The sequence below is a fragment of the Podarcis erhardii genome (assembly GCF_964252035.2).
Source record: "Podarcis erhardii genome assembly, chromosome: 12".
In the NCBI taxonomy this organism is placed as follows: Eukaryota; Metazoa; Chordata; class Lepidosauria; order Squamata; family Lacertidae; genus Podarcis; species Podarcis erhardii.
The window spans coordinates 22,268,429-22,293,462 of NC_138513.1; the positions used below are offsets into that span (position 1 = coordinate 22,268,429).

General features: G+C 41.7%; 1 long non-coding RNA gene across 1 annotated transcript in view; it reads left to right on the forward strand.

The window, feature by feature from the left end:
- LOC309325836 overlaps positions 1-17,050 on the forward strand; it is a 63,325-nt gene extending 46,275 nt beyond the window's left edge. Inside the window, exon 3 of the long non-coding RNA XR_014150058.1 lies at positions 16,910-17,050. This is a non-coding gene — a long non-coding RNA (uncharacterized lncRNA). The remainder of the gene's footprint in view (positions 1-16,909) is intronic.
- The last annotated feature ends 7,984 nt before the right edge of the window (positions 17,051-25,034 follow it).

Genomic DNA, 25,034 nt, shown 5'->3' on the forward strand with positions numbered 1-25,034 from the left:
CATCTCCAGGTACATTTAGGGTTGTCATTTTACCCTTACAACGCCCCATCAGACTATGCTTCAAACCTGAATGAGGATTCAAACTTGGGTCTCTCTCCAGTCCATGTGTAATATTTTTCAAAGATCTCATTGTAGAGTTGAATAAATGCAATACACTTTTATTTGTATAGCTAGGGTTCAGCTGCAATGCTTTGTTGAAAAGTTCAGGGGGCGTTTTTTCACACTGACTGCAAAAATTATGGTGATATGCATGAAAAAGTACACAGTGTAAATTGAAATTTGACAAGTGTAAATAATGACTATAGTTTTAATCTAAGTATACAAAGAACTGCTACAAAGTCTGAAACCAACTCAAACCAGCAATATTTATTTATACTGATGGCTATCTTATTAATGCAGGCACTTGAATGTTAAATTTCAGTGTTAGGATAGGACTTGTAACTCTAGACCAATATCCTATTGAATTGGACAAAATTGCTGCTAAAACCTAGTTTTATTGAGCAACTATCAGTATGGGAATGTGTGTGTATGTATTTGAAGTGGAAGACAACTTATTCTTACTAATTGTGAATTGACCATTGTGAATTGACAGTCAAAGCTGCCTTGGATTCTGAAAGAAGGCAGTATGTGTGTGTATTTGTTTTTCAAAAAATCTGGGGTTCAAAAACTCCATATTCTCCCTTTCATGGCACATTTTGGGTCCTACTATCATATGAAAAAGAGAGCCCTGCATTCCAAAGATCCATCTAGCTTATACTTGTTGCTTATATTTTTCTCAGATTCTGTTAATCAAGGCAGTTTTCATCCCATCTATTATTATAGAGCCATTCTCGAGTTAGTTTCACTGATTGATTATGCCCTCATTGACTTCTTTACAGCTTTCCCATAATTTGGGCAATGTTTTTATTTTTTTAAAAAGCCAATGTTTTCTATCAGTTATGACTGACTACATGGAAGCCAAACAATCCTGAGCCGTTGCAAATCAAAATTATCATATGCAGCCAGAAAGATTGAGATTTGGCAGGAGATTGTTAAACAGTTATGAGAAGAACATCTAATGGTTCTGGGTATACAGCTTGTGTTTAGATGGATGAATGAGTGATTGAAAATGCTTTCCAAAATGGGAGTAATTTGCAATATTCCCTGTGCTATTGACCTTTGTATCTTATGAACTGAGGTCAGGCTGAACTACCAGTATATGTTGTGGATTGAGCCTGCTGTAAATTTTAAAGATGGGCTTCCTGCCTCAGGGTGATATTGTGCAGCTTAATGAAATAATGATTGAATTATTGGGTGGCTTGCGTGGAGGGGAAGATTTTTATCTTTTAATAATGTATGTTATTTAAGACAGAAAATTAACACCACATAGCGAGTTCTAAAAACAAACAAACACGGTGCGTAATTGTAGCTAGAGAGAATCAACTGGTTATGAATAGTGCAGCGGCGATTGCTGAACATATTATTCAAATTGTGGCATTGAATCCACACTGACAAACACCCTGTTGTCCCCCAAAACACAGAGACAGAAAAGAAAATTCTATTGCCAGATTCGAGTTTCAAGGAATGGATAGCCTGCCGTTGCACACATTGTCTCAAGAAATGTTCAGTATCAAGAGAGCCTGTCTTGCTTTTGTCCTGCTTTAAATAACAGCTTTTCTAGATTGGTTTGCTTTGTTTCACATAGACCAGTGGATTTCCCAGGCACACTCAACCCAATGACGACATGCGTTTGGAAGTTTATATCTTTATTGGCAAAGCTCTCAGTCACACCAGCTCCTAATGTGCAAGGGTTATATACACCACCCCCTGCTAATTAGCTGTCTAGGCAATCTTCCTTCACAGTCTTGTGCTTTGACAGTGGGAGCAACAGTGTGACCCTTTCAGTTTACTTAAACCCCATTGTCTGACATGGTGGTGCCTGCAAGCGCCCCACGACTCCCCCTGACTGGCAGCTTCAGCTGCTCCCATGGCTTTAAGTCCCACCTTGTGCGTGGAGACAGTGGAGAGGAGGACGGGGGAGATTCTAAAGCCACAACTCTCTCTGGGAGCATCATTGCCTCTTCTGCCTCTGAGACTCGTTGCAACTCTTCTCCCACCTCCTTTCACCTGTCTCTGACTGCCTGGTCTCTTCCCCTTGACTCTCCTCTTCCATCACTCCGACACCTGCCTCACGGGTGGCACAGAATCCCACAAATCACTGGCCCCTTCCCCTGAGTCACTGTCCTGCTCCCCTGCCTCTGCCCACACATTCCCCCACTCCTTGGACTCGTCTCTGACATTGATGCCACCTGTGCCAGGGGTGGGAAGACTGGGGCCCTGCAGATTCCAACTGCCAGTATCCCCAGCCAGTATGGCCAATGGTCAGGGTTGATGGGTCAAAGGTTCCCCTTCCCTGATTTATTTGATCCCTGCAAAATCTGCATCTGTTTCTGTCAGGACCAGTTTACAGTTTCATTCCTACTTTCTCATCAAGGAAAATAAAGACCCCCTATCAATATGCATCTTGGAACGGGATTAAATATTGAGTTGTTCAACAAAACAAGTGAGAAGCTCCTGTAGCAATCCCCCCTGCTGCAAAAAGTCCATTCTGCACATGTTTTCTTGCAAGCTGCAAGGCACTGTTGCTAAGTGGCTATCATATATTTTCAGGCAATGACTTTACTAATTACCTTTTGGTTTCTAAATTTTGAGTTGCTAATTAGAGGAGGCGGTGGCACCAGCCTGGAAGCCTGGGCACAGGTTCAAGGTTTAGATTATTGTTTGACACATCAAGCCATCCCATTAGCAGCTGTCAGCATCAACACGATCGGGTGATTATTTGTGGCAACACAAGTTGTGTATTTGGAGCTGACAGGAAGGAGGACATTTAAGGTCAACCTGGTCCTTGTATCTAGTCTGCAAATTGTGGTGCACCATGACATTCATAGGACATACCTTGTGCAATTCTAATAATAATAGTAATATCTTTGGAGAAATTAGCACTAAAATGCTTTTGAATGATCATGAGGACTTTTTTAAATAAACAAATTGCAAAGTGATGTGCAAAGTGAACTTGAGTTTTGAAAAACTGGGAACTGAAATTGACAGATTCTTCCATCCCTCATTTCTAATAGCATGGAAATACCAGGTCCACCTGGCTCTTTCGAATGAGAGAAAGCAAGCTCTAAATACAGGCTGCAACCTTTTTACCCAGAGGTTCCGTTCCTGCCCCCTATCTTTGGAGTATGTGTAAGCCTACCTCTCCCTGTTATGTTCCTGTTCCCCCCATCTTGCGCCTGTCCCACCCCATTCCACTCCACATTCTGCCCTATTCCAGATCCAAAAGGACCTGTGCATCAACAGTCACACGTCATTTGGACGCGTGCAAAATGTTTGCCGCCTGTAGTGCAATTTCAAGTGGCCTCCACTCAGAGGCTATTTGTATGAAGCTACCTTGAAGACCTGCCCTTGGCCATACATTTATTTTTATAGGCATGCCTACACGGTCAAGGACATAGCATGTGTCGGGAGGAGTTTATGCTCCCTCTTGCTTATGTGTGGCTGACCTTTTTTATGTGTAAGTTGAGACGTGAATAACTGGCCTCAAATTGCACAGTGAATCATACTACTTATGATTTCCTGCCACTTTCTGTTTGGTCACTTTTGTGTATTCCTACAGAACCTCCCTGCTTCTTGTATAACAACGGCAACCTAACATTATGTTAGATTACTGCAAACCTAATTTATTTCCTGTCATTTCTTATCCATCTTCAAAGGTTTAACATCTCATTCTCATCACATTCAATGCAGAAAACCTATATCTGTCTGTAATGCAATTATGGTTGTGTTATCACTCCCCACAGTAAATGTCACTAGGAATCTTCTTCTGCTCTATGTACGATTTCATTTCTTCCTTGATTGGCATTCTGCAGTAGTGTATGTGTCAGGAATCTCTGCATTCATTTCTGTATGCCTGGATGCATTTTCCTTGCACTCCACCCACTTAGCAAGAAAATTAAATAGCAGCCAAGTTGTTAATTGCACAGTAATTGGGATGTAAACCTCTTTGGCTAAAGCCTTAGGTGGGATTAAATGGGAAATTATTATCTTGCACTGGATGTGATATAAATGACACGTTTACTGCACCAATAAGTCAGAGCTATCCCCAAACATACTTACCCTGATCTTGGCATCTGCAACGGAAGCACACCACCTTCCGTTGCAACTATGGGTCCAGTTCTAATGGCAAGCAATTATCTGCATGAAACCATTAATGTCATGGAGGAGATATGCAAAAGAGTATGCATTCATTTTGGAGTTAATACAAACATCATTTTATTTGCATGTTGCCTTTCCATAGTTTAAACCATGCTTAAGGAGGCTTGCAACATGTAAAAATGCCACTTTTTCTTTCTGCTCAAATTCTGAGCTCAAGACATTTTGCTGCCTGAGGCAGAACCACAAGTCCCTGCCCTCCAGCCCAAATCAACAGCATTGTACAAAGAATGACCAAATTATTTTGGTACCTGAGGCAGAAAATCCCACAAGTGTCCTTCCATGGGAGTAAAAGCAGCACCATAATAAATTAAACAATTTAACAGGTTGCTCACTGTCTCTTTCATGGCACCCAAAATGTCATGCCTAAGGTAATGTCTACCTCTGTCTAATGATAGGGTCATCTCTGTCCAAGGAACTCATGCTTTTCCATTGTTTCAATCTCTTTTTGTTAGACTGAGGTTTAGCTAGTTTGAGGACTCTTGAAGGCCTGAAGGTGGCATAGAGAACTTTTCTGCATGGTGCAGTATCATCCTTTGGTCGGGGAAGTTATAAACTGTGTTTTCTCTCTTTGTTGAATTTTCATGGCAGATAACATAAAGCTAAACATTGACATTTTGAACTCTCTTATTTGAGTTCCTCCAGGCATTACATTGCAATTATACAACTGTAAAGGCTTAATGGACATTTGCAAAAGCAATGTCGTGCTGGCTGCATACCCAGTAACCAAAACAACTTATATGTGCCGGAGGCACATACAAGGACTATTCTTGAGAGGAGAAAGGCATTAGTCAAGGGGTTGTAAAGATGGAGGCTTTACCTAATGTAAAAAATGAAGTCTCAGGTCCATCTCCTTGTGAGCTTGAAGTTGAGGGTGCAGGCTTAAGTTGACATTTCCAAAACATTGTAAAATATTTAGAAACACAGAACAAATGGCAAGGGGGACTAGCTGAACACATATCTTGCCTTAGACATTTTTGTGACTGAACTAACGTTGGCTACAACCCTCCATATTCCTCTTGTGTCCATTTTTTAAACACCTTCAGCTAGAACAGTCCATGGCTGAAAAGGGCTTAAATTTCAGTAGAAAGACTGGACTAATTTTGCGGACATGTCCAAAGAATGCTATCAAGGGTCCTGTTCTTGTCTGCACTTGTACAGTACTTATAAATTGAGACTGAGACCATTAGAGTCCATGAAGGATCTGTGCATTAATTCAGAATAATTAGTATTCAGTACTTTCTAGATTTAAATACAGTAGTTGGTTTCAGAGCTTCGTCTGGAGAACAGAGTAGAAAGCCTAAATTAACTCTCTTGCTAAATTATCCATCCAAAGTCATAAAAGGAAGTCTGTTTTCCCAATATGAAGTTATACTGTATCATTAATCATTCAGCATTAAAACAAATCATGCAGAGGGTGAAAAATAAAATTCCTCATGCTGGGCTCTAATGGAGGAGGAGGAGGAGTACTTAAAAGCAATTTCCCTTATATTTTCCCTTATATTAAATTTACGCACTTTGCCTAAGCAACGATAGATCACATTGACTAGAACAAATTTATGAATTTACAAGTACATAAATCCAAACTAAAAAAAAAAGTAAAAAATGCTTCCCTTACCAGTTCTCATTATGTCATTGCCTGGCTTTTAAATATATGGATTTTTGTTTCTTGCATGCATGGAATATTTTGAGGAGCATGTCAGTTATAGCCCAGTTATTGATTTATACTTATCCAACACCATCAGGATAGGGGACTGCGATAGGAATGGAGGGACCTCATCTGTAATCCCTTGCGCTGCATGGTATGGGTTGTGCGAGATGTAGGGATGTTGCAAAATTCTGATGGAAACGGGAGCAGAAATTGCCAACGCTCACTTAGTCATCCCATGAATGGAGAGAGTGAAGCCACTGTGCTGTATCCATATATGCCCCTCTGCTTTTGCTTCCATAAGTGGTAAGGATGGACGCATTTTTCCCCAGATGGTCTCTTTTCTTTGAATCCCCCCCCCAGATGGTTGGGGTACCCTTTGGAAGAGCATGGGCGAGTTTTCCCACACCTAGAAGGATCAAAGAACCTTCATTCAGCAGAGGAGCACAACTGAATACAAGCCAATTGTCTCCAGGGAACCTTTGCAAAAGTTAGCAGTGCCATTAATGCAACCCTTCCCAGACTGATGCACTCCAGATGTTTTGGGCATCTTCCCAACTTCCATCAGCCCCAGCCAACTTGGCTGATTGTCTGGAATGATGTAAGTTGTAGCCTCAAACATCTGGGCAGCACCGAACTGAAGGAGGTTGCATTCATGCCATTTTGCAGTAGATCTGAAAAAATAATGCTATGTGAGGTGGATTCAGGGGCGGTTTTAGAGTGCAGCAACGATGATGTAGAATGGAGTATGAGAGGCGGTGGGAGGCACATGCCAAAATTTAGCTTTGCACAGGGCACCACTGAAATTTGACAGCTCAAAGTCTGCCACAGGTGGGTTTTATCATGTTCTCAGGAATATCCTCTGGGTTTCCAGGACAATGCTAGCAGAGCACAGAGGAGGAGATTTTGCAAAATGTTTAGGAAGGTTGCTGTAGTATTGTTTGTGTTTTTTTGCAGAGAGCAAACCTGAGAGAGAAATTGCAGCTTTTTGAAGAGTATGACAGATGCTGAGACCTCTCAGCTGAATTACCAGTGATTACAAGGTGAAGGAAGGGAATAAAAAAAGCATTTTACTTTGTTTGTCTCTAATGCACACATTTCAGCATCGAATAGTTTTATCTTCCCAGTTAAACTTTACATTCCTGCCTGGTGATAAACATTTAAGATCCACTCAACAGAAAATACATTGAAAAGTTTTCTGTTTTTCACGCAGGGAGTAACCCTTGAGCTGTTGAAAGTTAGAGAAGGATGGTGGGTTCCCCCTCTTTGCAAAACTATGGGTCTTAAAGCATCTGAAGATAGTGTATCATTCCTGCTCTTGTTTGATTTGTATTGCTTGCATAATTAAAAGTGTGAAATAGCTTCACAGCAAAGGAACTGTGCATGTTTAGAAACCGTGATAGCTGGGCGGGGGGGATCAGAGTTGCTCTTCCCTCCTTTGCTCTAATGAAACGTTTGTGTTTTATTAATTGCAATGAGATCATTAATTTCTGTGTGTCTGAGGCTAGTGTGTTCCGAATGTTTACAGCAGTTTTTGCCCAAAGCTCCTCATGGGACTGCTGCACTGCATTGTTTGACATGAAAAAAAATCTGTAAATATATAAATGTTTGATATTGCTCTGCTGGGAAATGGGGGCGGAATTAGTTTTCAGAGAAAGCAGATTAACTTTCGTCCAACAACAACAGCAACCAAAAGAAAGAACCGCGAGCTTACATTAACAGCCACAATTAAGCACTTTTAAATCCCTTTCATAATTTCATAATTTCATAATTTCTAATAAGTCACTGAACCTAATTTGATTGAACCTTTGGCACCCCAGATGTTCCTGAACTGCAACACCCATCATTCCTGGCCTTACAACACCCACTCATGAGCAAGAAGTTTCTGTCTGCTTGCCCACCTGCCTCTTCTACCGGCCGGCCTGCCTACCCATCTGCCTCTCCCCAGCTACCTCTCCTGGCTCAGATGTACTTGGAAATGGCTCTGAAAGCCAGGAAGCAAGCCAGGAAAAGAGGGCAGTGCCTGGCTGGGGGCAAGGTGGCTGCCTAAGCGAGGAAGGAAGGCAGGAAGGAAGGCAGGAAGGCAGGAAGGCAGGCAGGCAGGCACCAATTTGTTTAAAAATATGGGGGGCAGCCCCACTAAGTATTTTATGGGGGTCCTGAAGGGACCAAGACCCCATAGAGTTGGCATCTATGCCAGGATAATTACAACCCAGGATACAATTGTGATTTGCAGTCCTGCTTTGTAGGAAGCACTTGAACAATGGTTTCCCAGTTTGGACATCATGACAACAGGTGATTTAGCAGACCAGGAAATAATGTATTGACCCAAGTGTGCAAAGGGAGAAGGGAAGGGGACGAGGGCGGGGTGCGTAGGTGCAATGCTGATCAAACAAACCAGTATTCATTGGACTGGGAATGTGACATCATTATACATGCACACAAATTTTGGATCCTTTCCCTTTTTCTTGCCAGTTAAAAAGATATTCTGCCATGGTGGGGTGTCAGCTCTAATAATTTATCATGGGAGCACCGTGTACACAAGAGCCTAAGGAGCGATTAAAGAATTTTGAACCGTATTGATTTTTGTTTCCTTACACCTTAGAAATAAAGCCTATTAAAATTAAATCAACTACATTTATGATGGCTGTTAAATGCTGTTGGCAAGGAGAAATGTGTACCTGAAATCATTTTGTCTTAATAAAATCAGGCTTGCGATAAAGAATAAGAATCTATGTGTGGAAGGAAGTTCATTTCGTTGAAACAGGATTGGTTGGTTGATAGCAAGCAGATATTATTATTATTATTATTATTATTATTATTATTATTAGTCTGTGCTGCCCTTGCCAGCTTGGATTGATAGTTGTCAAAGTGAAGGGGGTCACCTGAGTGCTGCACTACATACTTGGATCTCAGTTTACTACTGGCATTCGAAAAGATTGCATGAGGTGGTACAGAAAAGCAAGCTTTAGTTTATAATACTGCATTCACGGACATTGAAGCCATAAGTGGGGCTTGCCACATGAGCTAGCTGACTTCCATGGGAGAGTAAATCAATGAGCCTTGAAAATACTCTACTTGGATTGCTACTATAATTTAGGGATGGTTGACATAGTGCCTTGCAGATGTTGCTGGACTACAGTTCCCATCATCCCTGACCACTGGCCATGGTCTCAGGGGCTGATGGGAGTGGGAGTCCAGCAACGTCTGCAAGGCACTATGTCGGCCATGTCTGTCATAATTTATATATTAATTTTATGTCATTCAAAGAACTGGCTTGTGCTCCTAGGTGAGACCTGTTGGTGAAACCTGTCTCTACAGATGAGAGGCAGGAAAGACACCTTGGGGGACAGAAGGAGGTGGCTTGTTTAGTGATTTTTTTTATTATTATTTTTGCGCTACGGGGTTTGATTGACATTTTTGGAATATATGTAGTATGACTGATGCATATTTTGTTCTACTATATATACTTCTTTGATTCATTCAAAATAGAATGAGACCTTGGAACCATAGATCTGTGATGATGATGTTGACCCTGTATGCGGCAGCTGTGAAAAATGATGAAATCAATGCTAGGGAGTTATTGTTTGTTATTATTGTATCTATTTTTGTGTTTTTATATTGTAAACTGTGCTGTGTTCCTCAGATGGAGGGTGGTACAAAAATGTAATAAATGAGAAGGAGGGGGGAGGAGGGGGGGAGGAAATGAAAATTTATTTCTACATTGCATTTATATACTGCCTTTCTGCCAAGGGACCCAAGACGGTTTTTGAAGTACTTAGGCAAATGTAAGATGGAGGACAGGCCTGTGTGACTGGAGCAGGCCCTGGTGCCATCAGGCCTGGTGTCGTCTGTGCCTGCCTCTCACACTTTTTTCCTCACAAGGCGGATGGTGTCTGTTGGCCCTGTGATGGGGAGGGGGCAGTCCAAATGGAGCAGGCCCTACGAAGCACATAATGCTGTTATAGAAAGCCATAGTCCAACCGCACTTGGGAAACTGTGTACAGTTCTGGCTGTTTTGCTTCAAAAAAGGATATGGTAAAGTCAGAAAAGATTAAGAAAAGGGGAAGCAAAATGATCAAGTGGCTGGAGCAAGTCTCCTACATGAGGAAAAGTTTGAACATTTAATGTTTAATTTTGAGAACAGGCATGTTAGAAGAGACATTTTAAAAGTGCATAAAGCCACTCCAGCCTTTAACATGGAAGCAAATTATGCAAAGCAGTGAACTGGAGTATATGAATTTTACATTTATGGAACAGGCTAATTAATTTGCACACATTCACACATCCAGACAAGCAAGATGCATGATCAAGGACAAGACCTGGATGAGGAAGAATCTGGTGCGACAAAATAGTCTGTAAACTGCAACAAAACAGTCTGGCTTTGTTCCCTGTTTGAGAAGTGTATTTTGGACGCATGATACCTAGCTGTGGAATGCATTTTAAAAATCTTAACAGGGATCTTCATGCATATTTGTACTCTATATTGATAACAGTGTCCTCTTGTTCTGTCCATTTTTAAAAAGTGTATGTCTCAATCAGCTGGTTTGCTTGGCATATCAGCAAACTTGTATGGTAAAACAATGAAGTCATCAAGACCTCTAATCTAAGCACCTAAAAGAGGGAAAGACAACAGAATTTATAATATAACTATGCCATCTAGTGGTATTAACACAAAGCAGTCAGGCGGGGGGGGGGGGAACCTTATGCCTCAACTCTAAGGAAATAATTGAAAGAGAACAAAATCCTTAAATATCCTGGGTCACAGTTGATAATGATACAAAGAATATAAATGGGCTATTTATTATTGTTTAACCCCTGATTAAAGAATTAAATATTTAAGCCAGCTGCAAGCATATACATATCTGTGCAGGGTGGTGGTGAAGAAACCACACCCCAATATTGAGATTTAATATTCTGTCTTCATCATCTTCATCTAGCTGGTCCTCAACAGGGTCCTTGAGTTGCAAAGATCAGTTATCCTGTTGGTCACGGCACCTGTTCCGTTTTCAGTCCATGGCCAGGTGGTGACAGACTTTTTTTTACAGTGCGACCTGGGTGGGAGATTATTGGAATTCACTATGCTTTTTCTTTTTTTTTTTAATGTCCTGTTAATCACTTTGATATGTCTCTTGTAAAATTTGTATGACTTATGGGGCAAACTCTGTCTAAAACCCTGATTTGCAATACACAGGTTTCTGTTATGTCTTAAAATGCCACCTTTTCTGCAGGGGAGGGTGTATTGTTCCTGTAGCTACGTCTTGCAATACATCTTTGAGTATTTTCCTCTCCTAGCTTTTTCGCTATTGGCTCATCGCTCTCCCCACAGAATCACCCCCTTCCATTTTGCTCAAGGTAATGTTCAGCCTCTCGCCATTTCTCAGCTTTCCTCCTATCCTGCCTGTTGGAGTTTGGTATACAGTGGTACCTTGGGTTAAGTACTTAATTCGTTCTGGAGGTCTGTTCTTAACCTGAAACTGTTATTAACCTGAAGCACCACTTTAGCTAATGGGGCCTCCTGCTGCTGCCGCGCTGCCAGAGCACAGTTTCTGTTCTCATCCTGAAGCAAAGTTCTTAACCCGAGGTAATATTTCTGGGACAGCGGAGTCTGTAACCTGAAGCGTATGTAACCTGAAGCGTATGTAACCTGAAGCGTATGTAACCCGAGGTACCACTGTATATATAGCAGTGGAGTGGAGAAATAGGTAGTCTGGTAAGACTACTGGTTAAAAGAATAAAGAAAATTAAGGCAAACAAAGCCATTCTGAACAGAAGCTTATATGTAGCCATCATGGAGTCAAGAAGTTAACAAATGGAAGGTCTAACGCTAACTTATCTAGAGACAAAGGAGGAAGGGAGGAAAACCTGAGGAACAACCTGCAGCTACTCAAGAAAAAAAAGAATAGGTTACCTTTTTGTCTATCACCCTCCCTACCACTGGTTCAGGTAAGTTATTGCAAGTGTTGCTGCTTTACTCCCCAAACTGCATTTATGCATTATCTATGTTTAAGGGCTTGCTGATCGTCAGGTCGGCGGTTCGAATCCCTGCGGCGGGGTGAGCTCCCGTCTTTTGGTCCCAGCTCCTGCCCACCTAGCAGTTCAAAAGCACCCTTAAGTGCAAGTAGATAAATAGGTACCGCTTTATAGTGGGAAAGTAAACGGCATTTCCGTGTGCTGCGCTGGTGCTGGCTCGCCAGACAGCGCTGCCCCCCGGCCTCTTAAGCGAGATGGGCGCGCAACCCTAGAGTCGGTCACAACTGGCCCATACGGGCAGGGGTACCTTTACCTTTACCTTTTATGTTTAAGATAGCATGTTCAGAGCCTATTAAGGAATGGGCTTTAAGGTCAGTGGTAGAGCATGTGTTTTGCAAAACTTACCTTTAGATAAATCTGGGGAAACCTTGGAGAGCTACTGCAAGTCAGTAGGTAAGATCAGCCTCCCCACAACCTGGTGCCCTCTAAATGTTATGGACTACAACTCCCATCAGCCCCACGCAGCATGGCCAGTGGGATTATGGGAGTTGTAGTTCAACATCTGGCATACACAGCAGGGAGAAGGCTGGAGTAGACAATACTGAACGTAATGGACCAGTGGTCTCTCTCTGCTCCTGTTTTCTTGAACACAAACCCCACTGAACAAGGTAGGACTTCTAACGCCTAGGATTGAAAAAGAAGGTAACCTCTCAAATAGTTTCTTTACCATTGGTAGGTCACTTACCTTGTTCCAGAATGCACATCTTAACTACCCATCAGGTTGCCGGGATCTAGGAAAACTTTTGAAAGTTCATGAAGAACTACAGTTTGATTTCGAAGAAAACTTGTTTTTGGATGATTAATAATCTGTGTACTGCAAGACATTTTTAAGGGAACAGTGATGACTTGGGGGCTTTAAGCTCATGGAAAAGGGACGCGTGGAAACCAAAGCAGCACAGAGAGAAAACAATCTATGGAAAATATAGGTCAATATAGGAAAAAATTTCAGTCAACTGGGAAATAGCATAGAGTTTTGTCCCATCTGATGCAGGATTCGATGGCACAGCTTAAAAGGTTTGCTTTGATTGTGGCAGATCCCAGTGCAGTTACATGACTCTTGCTATTTATTCAGGAGTTTATAAAATGTAGTCTTTCTTCATGTTCAGAAATCCCACACTTCTGTGGAAATGCAATAAAATAAGCCAAGCTTTCAAAAGTTAAGCTAGTTTACTGTAGACCTTGTGCGTCATTTGATCAGCATATTTTCAAAACAAAATTCTATGAGTAGAAACACTTCTATGACATCCAAAAATTAATTCTAAAATGCCCATATTTTATCCTTTCATGTTTATGTTTAAATGGCATGCCAAATATAATTTAGGAGTGTGTTTTTAAAATAAATGCATTAGTTGTGTCTGTTCCCTGGATCTTCTTACAATATTCAAAGACTAACCAATAAGGAAGCCACAAAATATTATGGATCTTTTCAAATTAGCAGATTCCATGATCAAAGGATATTAGGTTGCATTTCCAACCACTTTTTATTTTGTAAAGAGAGCCCTATACCGCTTCTGAAGAAAAAAATAATACTTGCCAAGTGCTTGAGATTCTGGCATTTTAAGATTTTGAAATGTGCTCAGTATTTTAAAGAAAACATAATAATAGTTATAGCTATCTATATCTTTATTTTGTTTTGTTTATTTATTTTAAAACATAATTTATATACTGCTTGATTGTTAAAAAAAAACCAAACAAACCTCCTAGCAGTTCACAACAATATAAAATAAAACATCAAAACTAGTTGATTAAAATGGGAATTAAAAGTATTCAAAAGACTATTAAAACCAACAGTAGATGAAAACAAGTCAACATGTACTGTATATGTCCTGAAAGGCTTGCCTCAACTAAAATGTTTTAAGCAGTTGCTGAAAAAGGTATAGCAAAGGTTCCTGTCTGATGTCAACAGACTGGGAAGTCCAAAGTGTAGGTATTGCCACACTCAATTTCTTACAGGACTGGAAAGTGTATTATGTGGCACTTGTAATGGGTGTCAGTTCTGCAGATCACAGCTTTTGCACCCATCAAAGCTGGTTAAAGGCACTTCTAGCTGCTGAGGGTACCTGGGTCTTCAGTGATGGAGCTGGTATTGTGCTGTTTCAATGGACTTGCTTTATTGTACATTTCAATGGTGCATGTTTATTTTAATGTTCTTGTGAAATGGTTTTGTGCATTTTAATTAATTATACTTGTAAGCTGCTTAGAACCCATCTTGGCTATTATTAAGAGATACAATATTAATAACTGCCAGGCGACAAAGCCACGCTCATTTACCTGGAAATTAGCCCCATTTAACTGAATGAGACTTACTTATGAGTGAGACATGCGTGGACTTGCATTGACAGTGGCAATTAGGAATCTAAATGACACCCACTTCTTTGCCTGTGAAATGTGAGGAATGGGGGCCTTTTTTGCTTGGATGTTGGGGGGATGAATGAAATGGGGACTGTGACTCTTAGTTTCTCTGAGAAATGGACAAGAACCATAGTAATGGATGCTGTGCTTATTAAAATTACTTTGCCATTAGAAAGTCCATTAATGAAAAACAAATGTTGTCTCCAGACCCGCACTAGAGGCACTGAGAACATGCGGAGCTGGAGTTGAAACTCTCTCTCCAGGCAGAATAGTGCTATACGAATCTGCTGTTTACAGTAACCTCTGGAGGAAGGTCATAGTGCGTAGGCTGGATCTCAGTCTCTTGATTTTTCAGACATCACCAGGTTTTCTCAATCAACAATTTATTTAAGGGGTAGGGGGAGACTGACACGTTTGTACCATTATATTCAACTGAATAGATAACAGTCCAGCAGCTTAGATTGGATTTATAAAGAACAGATTGCCTTTTATTTCCTTCTTTGTTGGAAGTTCAAACCAGCTATCTCCAACCAGGAGCCATCCAGATGTTCTCGGTTCCAGTTTTCATCAGCATGGACAGTGGTTATGGGTGACAGTAGTTCGCAACATATTGAGGGTGCCAGGTTGGACAAGCTGGCTTAAATAATCATTGTCACACTTGTGTCTTAAGTGGACATGCCTAGCCTGTACTGTGAGTTCCACTGAGTTTAATGAGACACTCCTTGACTGCCTCCTAAGGCTGGATCCAAACCATTGTTTATTGACACAAACCAGATTTAGGCTGCAATCCTGTATCCACTCACTTGGGAGTAAAGTCCATTGAACGCTGTGGGACTTAATTTTGAGTAGAGGACATGCAGAGGGCTTCATTGTTAGGAAAGGGTTGTCACCCTTCCCCCATCAGAAGCAAAAAATAAAAATAGCCCATCTAAGGAGAAATCCATCCAGTATAGCTTTGCTTTTCACATTACAAGGCTTCAGGAGAGAGTTGTGATGCTGCTGTTAAATAAATACAACATAGAACTCTGCCAGGAAAATTGGAAGCCTGTAATTTCTATACTGTCAACATCTACATTGCAATTGGGAAACAGGGATAAAACGCTATGTTGACCATTTCGGAAATGTCAAACAGTATCTTTTTAAGACTTGTGGAGTGTTTGTGTTGTTGATGTTAAGGAGAACTGGATGAGATATCAAATACTGTGAAATGCCATTATTACGGCTCCATTCCAAGGGGCATTCTGGGTAAACATAAAACGGCTGCCCCATGGAGAGATGTATCAATGGGTTGCTCCTTCTTGTTGCCTGGACTGGTGGCAAAGTTTTCTTTTTTCTGCAAAAGAAAGATTGCAACTATTGAGTGCATCATCTATTTCATCATAAGCCCACTTTGCCCTTCAGAGCACTGCAATTCTGGCATTTGAGGCTGGCCCATTTGGGCAGATGCCCCACCAACCCCAGTCTGCTCTCAGCTAGCCCCCACCTGCCTGCCTGCTTACAAACAGTCCATGGGGATGGCACAGCCTGCCAGATTTCTCCTCCTTAGACTCAATGTTGCCCCTGTAGAAGCCAGCAGGGAGGAGGAGGACAAAATTGGAAGTAGATGGCTTTGCCTGTCATTGGCTCTTTCTCCACTTACTCTTTGGGACTGGTAGGTGGAAGGCAGGCAGCCAAATGGCACCAGCCACCACTAAAATTTTCCCAACCCATGAAGATCACAAAATCTTCAGGGTCTGTTTTTGACCCTCCCTCTGAGAGCGTTGTACATTGCTGGCTGACTACCTTTGGCTCAACGCTTGTATGAATCTGCTTCGGAACAGCTGTCCTCAGCCAGGCGCCCTCCAGCTGTTGCTGTTTTTATATAACTCTCATCAACCCCAAGCAGTACAAAGACCCAAACTTCTGTCTGATACCAGACTGGAGAAAGCTGTTTCAGAATCATGGATCGATCTTTGCAGGGGAACTCAGCTTGATGGTGCAACTTCTAAGCTTCCTAAATTGTTCTTTGGATCTATAACTATTGATTAGTAATTTACAGGAAACATTTACTAATCATTTATTCACCATTTAGAGCTGCTTTACATTTACAAATGACACTTTGCAGCCTGATCGTAAGGTTCAACTTCAGCTGCAGCAGTTCAGAGGGAGGTTTCTGCTGCTGCGTTGACACGTCCCCTGAAAATAGCTCTGCCCCTCTTGCAGGCTTCCCAAAGGCGGAGAGAACTATGAGAACAGGATGCTGGATTTGGTGGGCCCTTATTGTGTTGTATAGGAAGTCTACTACTCTGAATTCTACAATTCTACTTCTTTTTCATTCTTTAACTTTGGCTTTAACTTTGTCCCACTATAGAAACCTTTGCCAGCCTGATGTCCTCTGGATGTTTTTGACTTATATCCCATCAGCCTCAGCCAGCATGGGAACTTTAGTCCATAGCATCCAGAGGAGCACCAAATTGGAAATGGCTCCGCTGTAGCATGACAGAAATACAGAGAACCAACCTCCAAGAGCAATGGAATATGGGAATGGCAAGCAGCCAAGGTTCCTTTAGGTCAGGTGTGGGGAACCTTTATGCTGAAGTACAACCCCTATCATCTCCTGCACTTTTTTATTTCCTCCTTCAGCTCCATGCCTTTCTCAAGAGATGAAGAGGCAACCACCCTCACCGTTATGCTCCGTTATGAAGGGAGCAGCAGGAAAGGAGCAGTGGGACATCCTCAAAGACACAGCTGCACCCCAGGTTGGCGACTCCAGTCACAGACCATCAGCCAGCATATGAAACAAGATGGTAGGTGTGAGAGCAGCAATTTTTAAAAATAATATATTGTGTATGAAAATACCCTTTGCGCCAAGGAATATGGTTTTGGAATCAATCACCATTCTTCTAGAAGGCCTTTGATGTTTACCTTATTGTGAGGTTCCTTCTGTTATGTAAAATTTGTATACCAAATGTGAACTGGCTCTTTCCAGCTAGGTCTTCCCACTGTGCAAATGTATTGTTGTGCTGCATTCACTGCCCACCTCGCTGCTGTTGAAATTAACTCTTTGAACTTAGAGGCTTTAATTTCTCCAACTAATTAACTTCTGCCCACGTGGTCCCTAGAGACAAAGTATGCCATAATTGACTCACCCCAAATCTATGGGCTTTAATTGGACCTTCGATATTGTGGGATGAGATATGGGCATGAATAAGAATCAATGTGATTGTGATGTCGTTATTCACAAATAACTAGGTATCTTCTGTGATAAAGAAGCAAATCCATTCTTGCTAGGTGGGATTCATTTCCATTTTAACTGACTGGAGTACATGTGACTTCTCACACAAATTTTGTGTTTTCATTCAGAAGTGCAAATATTTTTTTTAAAAAAAAACATGCCATGTCAGTTGTGAAAGGTTCATGCATGCATTCTTCACTACCTGATCAATTTAAAAGATCCACAAGAAATGGGAAAGGATCAGGCATTCAAGATGCAAAACATCCCCCTGCCCCCAAATACTGCTAGCTGCCATTCCTCAGCCTCATGTATCAATGCTTCCAGCAGGCAAGGTCAGTTGTTGAAGATTTGAACTGTTGGAGAGATCTTTGGAATGCTCAAGCCCTCTTTTGGTATGTTGAGGATGCATGCTGTGATGGTGTGGTGGGCGGGCTAGAAGGATGAGTTCACTGGCTCCAATCCCTCTCACTGTCATTCTCAGCACAAATTAGAAAGTGGTCTTCTGAAGGAGAGAGCTTTTCCGTGCTTGTGGAGGCAGCCTGTGCATTTTAGAATCCTGGAAAGTCAAGGTCCTAAAGCACTTGGGAGGCTGCCCACTTTAAAAAGTGGTCCCGTCTCCTCTTTCCATAGTTCTTGCAGTTGTCCTGCAAGGAAGGGCTGTAGCTCAGTGGTAGAGTATCTGTGTTGCTTATAAAAGGCCCCCAGATTCAACTCCTTGCATCTCTTGGTAGGGCTGGGATAGATCAGAGACCAACTTCCAGGCAGTGCAGACAACTGGACTGACAAATGGTCTAACCTAGTTTAAGGCAACTTCCTGTGTTCCTTCATCTTGTGGAGAATGGTGAGAATGGTGACTGTGGTGGGTAGCTCAGTGCTGCATCCCTTCGTTGTTTCATTGCTGTCAATGGCATCAAGAATGCCTGAAGAGGTCTTCAGACTTACAAGTTCAATTCAAAGAATGTTTCATGTGTTTGAGCCCATAATTTGCAATATGATTTCCATGCAATCTTGAGGCAAGCTGCCTCAAGAAAAGTTACCCATTTGCCGACACCTATGGATGTTACCCATGTGAATAGAAACAAGCCATATTATGAGTGGGTTTAGAAAGAAGGAAGCAGGTGCTGAGGATGAGTTGTGAGCTGCAACGTTCCTGAAAATACAAATCAGAAGGAAATACAAATCAGAATCTAGATTCATGATTATTTTCATCCACCGCCCCGCCAAATGAGACTTTGAAATGAGAAAATGTTGATATATTGTCTTATTTCTATAGTTCTCACAAAATGAATTGCCACTATCAAATGGTTTGAGTCTACTCTTGTAATCCGTTTCGAAGAAAAATGACAGGTCAGCACTAAAACAAACAACAACACACCCCTGCAAACTCCCAACACGGTGTAGTGGAATGAATTAATTGAATACCAACATGCTATGAATAGCCGGTACTGTTTTCTGACACCGCTAAACATATTTCAAGTATGTTTTCTTTCCATTGCATTAGCAATTAGGAAGTGTTTGCCTAGCACATGCACATTCGGCTTGCCTAATAATTTATTCGGCTGAATTTGATAAATGGCTGATCAGATCACTTGCATTGTTTATCGTGGCAGTACAGAAGTAGGATAGTGCCCTGGGTTAATTCACAACAGCCAGGCACATTGATTCTGACAATGACTGCAAGCAAGCAAATGCTTTAGGCTGGTCAGCATTAGCATGTGTGCCCAGCATTTCTCTGAATATTCATTGTTAAATGAATTTACATTAATCCTATCAAAGCTTAAAGAAGGCCATGGGACTGGGCAAGAAAAATCCAAAGATAACATGTGAAAAGGACTCGGTGAAAATTTATTGACATTGCACAGGCATTGATATTCTGTATATTAACCTGTCCCATTTAGTAATTTATTCTGCTTGTGCCTGTGTGTCCCCAGCACTTAGATTAGGGCATATCCAACTGGCTGTAATTTAGGAGATCTTCAACACCAGATTTGGGTAGGATGTCCAGACCCTGTTCCACCCCATGCAGCATCCTATAAAGGCCATGTGAAATAAATACTTCATTTGTAGGGATAGAGGAGAATTTTGAGTCAGAATTTTGAGTCATCTGAATTGGTCCCACCTCCCTGCAGAGGGGAAGGGTTGCAGAGAAGTCCAGTTGCACCAGGAAATGATCTGACCATAATACTTCTTTTGTTTCGCTTTTAGTTAGTGTTAGATCAACAACATCCATAGAGGTAAACACCAAGTCCAAGGCATGTCCGCGGCTATGAATTGGGCCAAACTTATTCAGGGACAGCCCCATGGAGGCCATACTTTCCACAAAGTCCCGAGCGGCCCCTTGTAAGGTTGTGTCGGCATGGATGTTAAAATGCCCCAGGACAACTAAACTAGCTGTCTCCAGGAGCATATCCACCACGACCTGAAGCAGCTCGGGCAGGGAATCCTTGGTGCAGAATCCTATACTGCCCCTATTGCCCAGCTTCCAGAACATGCACTCAGAAAACTGGGTCTTCCCAATAGGATGCCTGATGCAGACTAATGACTTCCTAAAAATCACTGCAACCCCCCCTCCCCACCCGCATGACCTGGGTTGCTGTGCGTAAGAGAAACCTGGTGGGCAAGCAGCGGCAAGGACAGGCTCATCAGCTTCATCCAACCAGGTCTCTGTCACACCAACACATTATTGACAGTTTTCTCTCTGTGTATGCATTAATTCATTTATTTTATTAAAACATGTTTACACCACCTTTAGCACTGGATCTCAAGGCAGTGTACAAGAACACTTAAGATCTAAACTTAAAACATTAGAAATACAGTGCAAGCAAAATGCAGCTAATAACATTTGTAGGGCATCAGAATGGGAAGGTTTGTCTAGTCTAGTACACCCATTAGAACAGGGGTAGGAAACTCCTGGCTACTGAGCCAATCTTGGCCCACCAGGGGAATTTGACCCTAAAGGTCATTCCTCCCAAGCCACACGGTATGTGCCTGTTTGTAGTAGGGAACCAGCAGTCCCTACCAAAGCAGCAGGATTTAATTGATGGAGAGGTTAAATCCTGCTCAGTTTGGCTATGCATATCTGGTCCCTGCTGGGAACAGGTGAATGCAGCCAAAGCAAGGAGCCCTATTTTTTTGCAGGCAATCGCTGCGAGAGGAACTTCTCCTGCTTGCATCCCATGCTTGCAGGATGCAGACTTCTTTCTCCACTGCCCCCCCCCCCACTCCATCACCTGATGTGGAGGGGAGAAAGAAGGCTTTCTTAGTCCTATGCTTAGCACTTGGATAAGCACTGAGCATTGGGCTGGCAACACCCCTTATGCTGTGCTTCCCAAGTGCCCAACAGCCAGCTGATTGTCAGATTCTTGGGAAGCCACCTGTCAATCATGCCATGTTATAATTGCACCATGACAGCATGCGCCGTGCAAAAAAATTAGAACAGTATCTCAATATTAGAAAATCGCTTGAGAGCTTGAATCTTGCATTCACTACTCCTACAACACTTGTAGTTCAAACAGCCTGGTTGTGCAGCCCAATCCTGTTCATCTTTATTTGGAAGTAAGTCCCTTGTATCCCAGTGGCTCACATTCCCTAGCTAGAATAGCACCACATGCAGCTTTATGGTTCCTTCACCTTTTCATGCTTTTCCAGGAATAAGGTAATTTTCCTGTAAGAAAAAGCATATTCCCTTAAATGTGGCAGAAACATTTTTTAATGCATTGTGTACATGGATCTGCTTGTATGATTCATTTAATAGTGCTGGGATAAACCTTCATCCCATAATCTAGATACTATGGCAAAAAATGAATCCTACTATGTAATTTATTTGCTCTCTAGTAGCAGCTCACATTTATATAAAGTTTTGATACCCAAATGTAAACATCTCAGGAAACATTGATTTTTCATTGCTCTGGAATTAAAAAGAGATGAAATCTCATCAATAATTCTGGTATTCTGCGATATATATATATTTTACAACTTTCAGGTGCAGAAGTTATCACTCTCATGTTTACAGCTGGATGCTGTTAGAGCTGTGGCATGCAAATACCCTTCAGTTTAGTTATTTTGGTAAGCTGCTTCATAAAACAACTGTGTAATACACATTGTTAAAGTTATATTTATATATTCAATAAAAATGATTCCATTGTAAAGTTATATATATACATACACATACACTCATTTCTGCTCTGTGTGTAAGCCAAATGACAGGTCTATTGCATTTTTATATGTGAGCAAACATATCTTACAGACATTGTATAATTACATGCAATGCAAGAAATGTTTCTGGGTCCTTATAACAGTTTTGAGGTGAACAACCCCATCTGTTTTGAGATCCTTTCAAATATTTGGAAAATGTCACTATAACCCATCTTCAAATTTTCCAACTGCCCCCTAGGCTAAGAATTTTCAGTTCTTTCGGCCTGTCTTCATAGGATTTCACAGTTAAAGCCTTTACCAACTTGCTGATTCTCCTCTGAGACCATTTCTTTGTCTTCAACCTTTCTCCTTCAGAAAAAGAACTGTTCTGAATAACCTCGTGCCATATAAATGCTTGGTCACATTTGTCCCCTTGTTGAACTTGGCTTGTATTTAGGGCTGCGTAAGAGAGAGAGAGAGAGAGAGAGAGAGAGAAGTGCATTACTGTATACTTTCCCAGCCCCATATGAAAGTGAAAATTCTCAGTCACTTTTGGGAGGGCGGGGGGGAAGCCACCATCAATTCTCCCCAATGATGCTCTTGCAGGAATGCTATGGCATGAGATAATATCCATCCAACATCCATCCATCCAACTGGGCAGAGGGAGAGGAGATGGTACATAGGAGCATAGCTTCTGCCTCCATCTGCAACAGCAAGAGGAGAACCTGGATGGCTTAAAACATGGGTAGGCAAACTAAGGCCCAGGGATCCGGCCCAATCACCTTCTAAATCCAGCCAACATCCATCCATCCAACTGGACAGAGGGAGAGGAGATGGTACACAGGAATGTGTGCTTTTATTTAAAATGCATCTCTGGGTTATTTCTCGGGCATAGGAATTCGTTCATTATTATTTTTTTCAAAGTATAGTCTGCCCCCCCAAGGTCTGAGGGCAGTGGACCGGCCCCCTGCTGAAAAAGTTTGCTGACTCCTGGCTTAAAATGAGGGTTAGACATATCTGTGAACAGTAAGGCTATCATCTGGCTCCACTATTAGAGGCAGCATGAGCTCCTCCAGGCTAGGTATTGCTCTTGTTTTTTTATGGGTGCATTCTGGTTTATTTTGGATTATCCACTCATTATTCCACTTTATTAGTTCTGTGATTCTTCCCCAATGCTATCACATTTGCACTATAGTTCAGGATCGTGTATAACCACCCTGCTACCAACATGAGCAGAAATCGTCGCAAATGCACAATAAAACGGGTGTCTGGAAGGGCCCTTTGCCTCTGAACTCCAGTTGCTGCAAATTGTAATTTGGGAGAGTGCTGTTGCACCCAGGTCCTGCTCGCGGACTTCCCACTTGGGGATGTGGCCAGCCACTGTGAGAACAGGATGATGAATTAGATGGGTATTTACCTTGAACCGGCAGGGATCTTCCTGGGTCCTCCAAAAGCTTTTGGAAAAGAAAACAAGGAGCTGTTTTCTGCTACCTCACCCAGTAAGTCCCCATCCCTTAAAAGCAACAGCACATGTAGGCTCCCTTGAATAGAAAAGACACTTTTGGTATTGTTTCATCCACCAGAAACCCAGGTTACATGCATGGTGAAACATAAAAAGTGGATGATTTCTCTTTATGCTGGTAGTGCTATTCTTAAAAAAAAAAAATCAATCAATCAATATTCATTTTGGTAGATAGCATCATAATTAGTCTAAGAATCATGTGTTTTCCTTCTGTTGCCTAGGTTCCTCAAAACCTCTTATCTCAAATTCGAAGATGAAATATCTATGGCCCAGGTAGCAGTGGGTTTGAACAGCTCTTATGCACAATGCCACTTATTCCATGGGCCCAGAGATATGGACTTTGTTACCAATGGCAATGGAAACCTCTTATTAGCTTAAGCTTCCATGATTGGCTTTGGAAAGACCCTGCCTCTGGCAGACCATCTCTGATACTTTGCATATACATAGTGACTTTAATTCAAAGTACTTAGCATTTTTAAGTACCATTTCTGTTTCGGCACCCAGGTTGTGAAGCTCCTTCCCTACAGAAGTTAAGTTGTCTTCTTCCCTCTTTAGCTGCTAAGACCTTTACATTTTGCCATCCTTCTAGAGTGCATAAAAATTCTGCCTCCTTGTTTCTAAGCCCAGTGATTTTATCCCATTTTTGGCTTTATTGTTCTACAACGCTTTGACCTGTGTTTGCTATCATTTGAACAGTGCTTTGTTTGGATTTTGAATTATTATTATTTTTGTAAGCTGCTTTGAGTTTGTTTTATGAAGAAAAGGGAAGCAGACGCTTTAAAGCTGGCTGACCAATAAATACATTCTCTTGCTGAAATCCTTACAGCAACTGTGCTTAGGTCAGTAATATCACCCCAGAATTTGGAACTGAAGAGTGGCTTGTTCAAAATTGCATGGTCAATCCATGGCAGAAGTGAGTTTCAAACTGGGAACTTCTCAGTTCATACCTCAGTCTATTAGCCACTGTTTTACGCTAACCACAGTGTAAGACAGGGGTGGGAAACCTGTGCCCCTCCAGCTATTTCTGGACTCCAGCTCACATCAGCCCCAGCCAGCATGGCTGTTGGTCAAAGTGATGAGAGTCCAGCAACATCTGGAGAGCCATTGTTCCCCCATGCCTGGTGTACAAGATAATAAGATAACCTTGGAGTTGGAAGTAAGTGTTGTTTTTTTAAGAGTAGAAATGGAAGTTAAAATACCTTGCTAGCCATGATCCAGAAATAGTGTTGAGCAAATAATCCAGGGGAAAGTTGGGGAAATGGTCTATTACATGAAGACACATGTGGCAAACTGTGAGAAGGCCTCTTTCTTTGCTTTTGATGGGGAGGATGGGGAGATTTGTTTCTGCATGCTGAAAGGCCTGGATTTTATGGCTGGGATGTAGCCTACTGAACAGTAAACCCCATAAAGGACTGCTGCCACTGCGGCCGCTGCCCAGGACTGACCTGCTGGGAGACTGGCCTTGCTTCTCTCCACCTGGCTTGTGGTGGGGTCTGACAGGCTCCATAAAGGATTGCTGCTGCTGCTGCTGCTAGGCAGGGAGGGCTCTGTTTTTGATTTTAAAATGGCTTTTATTTTTTATCTATATCATTTTAAATTGCAATTGATATTAATGCTGTATTCTTAGTTTTCTATTTTATGATTTATGTGGAAATTGTTTTCCGTTTGGTTGTGTACTTTTTGATGTATTTTGTTTATTGCTTATGACTTTTGTTACGTTGGTAATTATGGAAATCTTGTCATGTTGTAAGCCGCCTTGAGCATTGTTTTAACTATGGAAAGATGGCATACAAATAAGATGATGATGATGATGATGATGATGATGAGGCACAAAGGTGAGCATTTCATCCATTGTTTTGACCACTTCTGCCACTGGC